Here is a 7550-nt window from a genome sequence, read left to right as displayed (position 1 = left end):
GTACCCACAGAAGTTTGCTAGCTGAGTTGCCCTTGAACGAGTGAGTGGGCCAGGTGCATTGATGCTGTCAATTATTCTGTCAATCTGCACTTCATTTGCAACATGAGGATGTACAGAGCGAAGACTTTGCTCTTGCTGATCTGCGTTGTTGTTGAGAGGAATGTCTTCAGGTTGAACATTGTCTTCATGTTGATCAGGTGCTGAGATGATAAGTTCTTCTTCAGGATGAGCTTCAGAAGGTATAATCTCTCCAGTTCCCATAAGCTTGATTGATTCATTAGCTGGAATTTCATCTAGCATATTTGGCAGTTGCTCTCTTTGTGAACCATTTGTCTCATCAAACCGCGCATCCACTGTTTCAACCACTTTGTAATGGAAGAGATTGAAGACTCTGTAGGAGTGTGAATCCTTTCCATATCCAAGCATAAAGCCCTCATGTGCTTTTGGTGCAAACTTTGAGGTGTGGTGTGGGTCCTTGATCCAGCACCTTGCTCCAAATACTCTGAAGTAACTGACATTTGGCTTCTTGCCAGTTAGGAGTTCATACGATGTTTTGTTCAGAAGCTTGTGAAGATAAACACGATTGATTGTATGGCATGCAGTATCAATGGCTTCAGTCCAGAATTTTCTTGGATTCTTGTATTCATCTAGCATTGTTCTGGCCATCTCAATGAGTGTTCTTTTCTTGCGTTCGACGACGCCATTCTGCTGTGGCATGTACGGAGCTGAGAATTCATGTGTGATGCCCAAAGTATCAAGATATGTATCAAGGCCAGTGTTCTTGAATTCAGTGCCATTGTCACTTCTGATGTGCTTTATTTTGGCGCCAAAATTGTTCATAACTCGATTGGCGAAGCGTCTGAAGACATCCTGCACTTCAGTCTTGTAAAGGATTATATGCACCCAAGTATATCTAGAGTAATCATCAACAATCACGAAGCCATAGAGACAAGCAGTAGTAGCAAAGGTTGAGTAGTGAGTGGGACCGAAAAGATCCATGTGGAGCAGTTCGAAGGGTTGTGTAGTAGTCATGATTGTCTTCGAAGGATGTTTTGCCCTTGTCATCTTCCCTGCTTCACAGGCACCGCATAAGTGATCTTTCTTGAACTTGACGCCCTCGATGCCTATGACATGCTTCTTCTTCGCAAGGGTGTGGAGGTTCCTCATGCCAGCATGCCCAAGCCTCCGATGCCAAAGCCAGCATTCTGAAGCTTTTGCAAGAAGACATACTGCAAGTTGTGGTCCTGCTGAGAAATCTACCACGTACAAATCACCTTTCCGATACCCTTCAAACACTAGAGACTTGTCAGATTCCGTTAGTACCAGGAAACGATATTTTCCAAACATTACGATCATATTCAAATCGCAAAGCATTGAGACAGACATTAAGTTGAAGCCAAGGGATTCAACCAGCATGACTTTATTCATGTGTTGATCCTTTGAGATTGTAACTCTACCTAGACCCAATACCTTACTTTTACCAGTGTCAGCAAATGTGATGTGGCTCTTGTCGGATGGACGTAATGTTGAGTCCATAAGAAGGCTTTTTTTGCCAGTCATGTGATTTGTACATCCACTGTCAATAATCCATTTTGAAGACTTTGAAGTCGCTGGTGTCGTACCCTACAGTGCAGTTAGGGGGATAGGCTTCACGAAGAGAATTGTGAAGCAAAAACATTTGACGAACCAGTGGGTTATGAAAACTTAGATCCAGATTAGGACTAATAGGGAGAGTAGCATGCGATTCAGGGACGAAGTACATAATGATGCCATTCGGCCATTTTATCTTGCGCCCTACAAGATTTTTAAGGTCCCCAGCAATAGCGTCAGAAGATTTTGTTTTTCTGCTGGAGACCTTTCCCTGCAAAAGAGAGTTAAGCTTTCTTAACCACCCACATCTTCAAGGGTGGCTTAGAAGCAATAAGTCTAAGTGCAGCATCTGAGAATTTTGGCTTTGAAGCCTTAGCAAACAGTCTAGCAGGTGGACAATAATATTCATAGGAATAAGCAGAATAATTTTTGGTCATATGAACATGACGATTCGAAGAACCGTTCTCATATTCATATGCCTGAGTATGATTTCCCTGCAAAACATGTGCGTTAGTGTGACTCAGGTGAGTCCTCTGTTTGTATGAAGCCTTTGGACCATATGAAGCCTTTGGTCTGAGGTTTGTCTTTTTTACGTGAGGTGTCATGAAGACATTCACAGGAAGATTTTCCAGACACTTTTTCGGAACCCAGATCTTCTTCATAGGCGGTCCATTCCTGCAGTTAGTACCAATGTACCTGGCAAACACTTCACCATTCTGATTCTTAAACAGTTTATAGTTTGCATCAAAGGATTCATCAATGATAATGGGGTTAGCATAAGTGAAGCCAGATAAGTTGGATGGATCTGCTGAAAGTTCCTTTGCAGCAACCCATGTGGTTTTGGGGTACTGCTCAGGTTTCCAGTAAGAGCCATCTGCATTTATTTTCCTCATAAATCCAACACCCTCTTTCCTAGGGTTTCGGTTCAGAATCTGCTTCTTGAGGACATCACATAATGTCTGATGTCCTTTAAGACATTTGTACATCCTTGTTTCAAGCAATGTCTTCAACCTAGCATTCTCATCAGCAATAGCAGTGGTATCCTCAGCAGAGGGGTTAGTTACCACATCAACAGTTGAAGATATTGCAACAGCAGTAGCAGTGGAACATTCAGCAACAGAAGTAGCATTATCACGCTCAATGCATTTAAGACATGGTGGTTCAAATCCTTCCTGAGCAGAACTGATTTGTTCGGAGCGAAGTGACTTGTTTTCCTTTTGAAGATCTTCATGATCCGCTCTCAATTTCTCAAGTTCTTGCTTCCTTTGAAGATAATCATAGGAAAGCTTTTCATGAGTTGTTGAGAGAGTATCAAGACGATCTTCAAGTTCCTGATACTTAACGTGAAGGTTTTTTATGTCTTCAATTAAGGATTCAGATCGAGTCATTTCAGCACCCAACAGATCATCGCTTCTGTCTAACAGTTTTTGAATATGTTCCATAGCTTTCTGTTGTTCAGTTGCAATTTTAGCAAGTGTTTTGTAGCTGGGTTTTGAATCACAGTCAGAGTCATCGTCACTAGATGTTTGATAGCGAGTAGTGCATGTGTTTACCTTGGCACCGCGTGCCATGAAGCAGTAGGTAGGAGTGGAGTCGTTCTTGTCATTTGCGTCGGTGTCGGTGATGCAGTCATTGTCTTCAGTGTTGAAGATGGACTTGGCGACGTATGTTGTAGCCAGACTCGCAATGCCAGAATCAGACTCCTCCTCAGACTCCACCTCTGCCTCCTCAGATGCGGACTCCTCCTCTGAATCCATCTCCTTGCCAACAAACGCACGTGCCTTGCCAGATGAGCTCTTCTTGTGTGATGAAGACTTTGATGAAGACTTGGAAGAAGACTTTGAGTATTTCTTCTTCTTCTTGTCGTCAGAATCATATTCCTTGCTCTTCTTCTTCCTTCTGTTCTCATTGTCCCACTGTGGACACTCAGAGATGAAGTGTCCAGTTTTCTTGCACTTGTGACATGTTTTCTTCTTGTAGTCATGAGCAGAAGCTTCATCATTCCTTGAGCTTGATCGTGAAGATTTTCTGAAGCCTTTCTTCTTGGTGAATTTTTGGAACTTCTTCACTAGCATTGCAAGTTCTCTTCCAATGTCTTCAGGATCATCAGAACTGCAGTCAGATTCTTCTTCAGATGAGGAAACAGCTTTTGCCTTCAAGGCACGAGTTCGCCCATAGTTTGGACCATAGATATCTCTTTTCTCAGAAAGCTGAAACTCATGTGTGTTGAGCCTCTCAAGTATGTCAGACGGATCGAGTGTCTTGAAATCAGGACGTTCTTGAATCATCAGGGCCAGGATGTCAAACGAACTATCAAGTGACCTCAGCAGCGTCTTGACGATTTCATGTTTGGTGATCTCAGTGGCGCCGAGGGCTTGAAGCTCATTTGTGATGTCAGTGAGCCGGTCAAATGTGTGCTGGACATTCTCATTGTCATTTCGCTTGAAGCGGTTGAAGAGGTTGCGAAGAACACTGATTCTTTGATCTCTCTGGGTTGAGACGCCTTCATTGACCTTAGAGAGCCAGTCCCAGACCAGCTTGGATGTCTTCAAAGCACTCACACGGCCATACTGTCCTTTTGTCAGATGACCACAGATGATATTTTTGGCAGTAGAGTCCAGTTGAGTGAACTTCTTGACATCAGCTGCAGTGACACCTTCTCCAGCCTTGGGAACGCCGTTCTCGACGACATACCATAGGTCGACGTCAATGGCTTCAAGATGCATGCGCATCTTATTCTTCCAGTAGGGATATTCAGTTCCATCGAAGACGGGGCACGCAGCGGAGACTTTGATTATCCCTGCAGTCGACATAGCTAAAACTCCAGGTGGTTAAACCGAATCACACAGAACAACGGAGCACCTTGCTCTGATACCAATTGAAAGTGCGTTATATCAACTAGAGGGGGGGGGGGTGAATAGGCGATTTTTATAAAAGTCTTCAAAACGTGAGAGTTATGAAGACAAACAGCGAAGATTATGCCTATTACTATGCAGCGGAAGTTAGATTACACTAGGCCAGCCATGGTCATGTATTCAATAGAGTGAAAGCACAATGACTAATAACTGCAGTGTAATAAGGATCAGGTAGGAAGAAGTTATGAAGCCAAACAGATCATACATTCATGTTGTGAAGACAAAAGTTAGAGCAGGTATGCAATGGCTTCACAATGAGTAACAGTAAGGAAAAAGGAAGTGAATATGAAACCAGTGACTCGTTGAAGACAATGATATGTTGGACCAGTTCCAGTTGCTGTGACAACTGTACGTCTGGTTGGAGCGGCTAGGTATTTAAACCTTAGGACACACAGTCCCGGACATCCAGTCCTGAACACACAGTTCAGGACACCAAGTCCTCACCGTATTCTCCTTGAGCTAAGGTCACTTAGTCCTCGCTCAATCACTCTGGTAAGTCATCAAGGTAGACTCCCAAACCTTCACAGACTTCGTTCACTGGCAATCCACAATGTCTCTTGGATGCTCTGAACGCGACGCCTAACCGTCTGGAGGATTCACAGTCCTCAAGTGTAATAAGTCTTCAGATCACACAGACAAGAAGACCTAAGTGATGCCCAATTTGCTCTGGCTCTGGGTGGTTAGGGCTTTTCTCCTCACTAGAAATTTTCTCTCAAAGGCTTCGAGATGGGTTGCTCTCAAACGACAAAAGCCGTGCACTGAAATCTGAGCAGCCCCGTTTATGGTTGTGGGGGTGAGCTATTTATAGCCACTTGGCAACCCGACCTGATTTGTCCGAAATGACCCTGGGTCACTAAGGAACTGACACGTGTCTCAACGGTCAGATTTCGAACTCTCATGGCAACTTTACTTGGGCTACAAGCAAAGCTGACTTGTCCGGCTCTGGACAAGATTCGCTCTCATTGTCTTCACTCGAAGACATAGGTTTTTGATTTAGCCATCACTTCAACCATTCTGACTGGTTCTCCTGGACCCCACTTAACAGTACGGTGGTTCCTATGACTCAACACAAAATAAAAAGAACTACGAAAGATCTAAGTCTTCGAGCTCCATAGGCTTCATAACGTGTCTTCTTTTGTCATAGTCTTCAATGTGAATATCTTCATATACCACCTTTGTCTTCAATGTCTTCATACATTTTTTAGGGGTCATCTCTGGTAGTAAAACCGAATCAATGAGGGACTTCTACCTATGTTTTCCTGCAATTCTCACCAACACATTAGTCCCTCAACTAGGTTTGTCGTCAATACTCCAAAACGAACTAGGGGTGGCACTAGATGCACTTACAATGTTATTTCTCTCTAAGTTAGTCAACGCTCGTCCATAGGCGTGAGGGGTGTTAAGAGGAAATAGACTCGCTGGAGCTTTCTTACAGTGAGTACAGGATCCCCTCTTGCCCAAGGTTAAATTCCTCAACTATCTAGCCCCGTGATGCCAATGGTTCCCTTCCAGTCTTCTCTTCAAAACCTGTCAGCAACAGGCTCTATCTAAATTATGGTACTTCTCTGAGGAGATGTCAGAGTATTTTTAATTTAAATACCTGTTATAGGTCCCTTGAGTGCTTAACTGAAATTTGCTGGTTTACTAGCTCTCTGAAAGGGTCAAATCACTAGAGACCAATTATAGCATGTAACTACTATAATTGTATACATAGTTTGTATTAAGATTGGTCATCAAGATGTTCTGCATCAAAGGTGTTGGCAGTGCTACAGTTGAAAAAAAGATGATTTTGTGGTGTTACTACTGACTGAGAAGTGGCAACCTCCCACAAAAGGCATGCCATTTTTTTCTGTTTGTGCACTATGTTTTGGGGAGCTATAACAAAGTTGTTACTATGGCAGAAAAAGTAGTACACTAAAGCATGTACCGGATATACTGGGAGAAAATGCCACGTGGTAAAAGAACGAATTCAAATGAATGCATATGTCCTGAAATGAACCTTTTATCATGTTGTGATTGATTACTGGAACTACACTTAATTTGTTATCTGTTAGGCAGAATATATGATATTCACAGGATTTTTTTTGAAGTGATAGGAAGGAGGTAAATTTCTTTTGTCAATTGTCATACAATATTCTAACCTCCCGCCTGGCAGTATCATCTATAATGATGTTTTTATTTAGCTTGATCCTCTGCATTGCATATACTTCCAGTTTTTTATATGTATCCTGTGTATACTGATAGTTTCCCTCTATTGTGTGTATGCTGAATTTTATAATCGATCCTATCTTTTGTCGCAATTCGGGGACTTAATGAAGATATCCTCCTATTACCTACTATCAACACTAGAAGTAAAAACGAGTAGAAATGTGAGGGGTGGTGCAAGGAGTATCCCTTGCAGGGCTGCCCCCATGTCAAGTTCGATGAGGTTAGAATTTTAAAGTTTTAAACATTCCATTGCTCCGGCGTGGCTTTGCGACATGTGTGTCGTGTGATGGCCGAGCTGATCGCCTTGGATTGAGCAATGTTCACACCCATTACGATTAGATGGACATCATGCCACCGTCAACAATGAGGACAAGAATGAGTAATACTTTTATCCCGTTGCAATGCATGGGTCCTATGCTAGTGTAGGTTAAAACGACAAAACGTGCTATCGCACTTCAGACGAAATCACTGGTTAAGGAGCATTCCTCGCAAAAGTCACTCTCATCTTCTCAGGTCGAGACAAATGATGCACTGCGTTGCTTGTCGCACCAGAGAGGTTTTCCTTTTTTTTCTAGATCTGTTTATTCAAAAGATTTGATCTCTTAAATTGTGTGTCCAAATCTCGAATCGTTTTCACCATTGGATTTCTTGTGTTGACATATAGATTCCATGTTAATAGGTTTTGATGACCTTTTTTTTCACAAAAAACTGAACCAAGAGCATATTTTTTCCTTTCCGAAAGAGGCACAACCACACGTTTTGCTTCTGCGAGAGGCATGACATCGTGCCTCTCGCGGAAGGGAAAAAAATGAAAACATGTTTTTTTTTGTTTTGCCT

Source organism: Triticum urartu, chromosome 5A, assembly GCF_056163025.1.
Source record: "Triticum urartu cultivar PI428250 chromosome 5A, HENAU_Tu73, whole genome shotgun sequence".
Taxonomy (NCBI): domain Eukaryota; kingdom Viridiplantae; phylum Streptophyta; class Magnoliopsida; order Poales; family Poaceae; genus Triticum; species Triticum urartu.
This window is presented reverse-complemented; position numbering follows the sequence as displayed.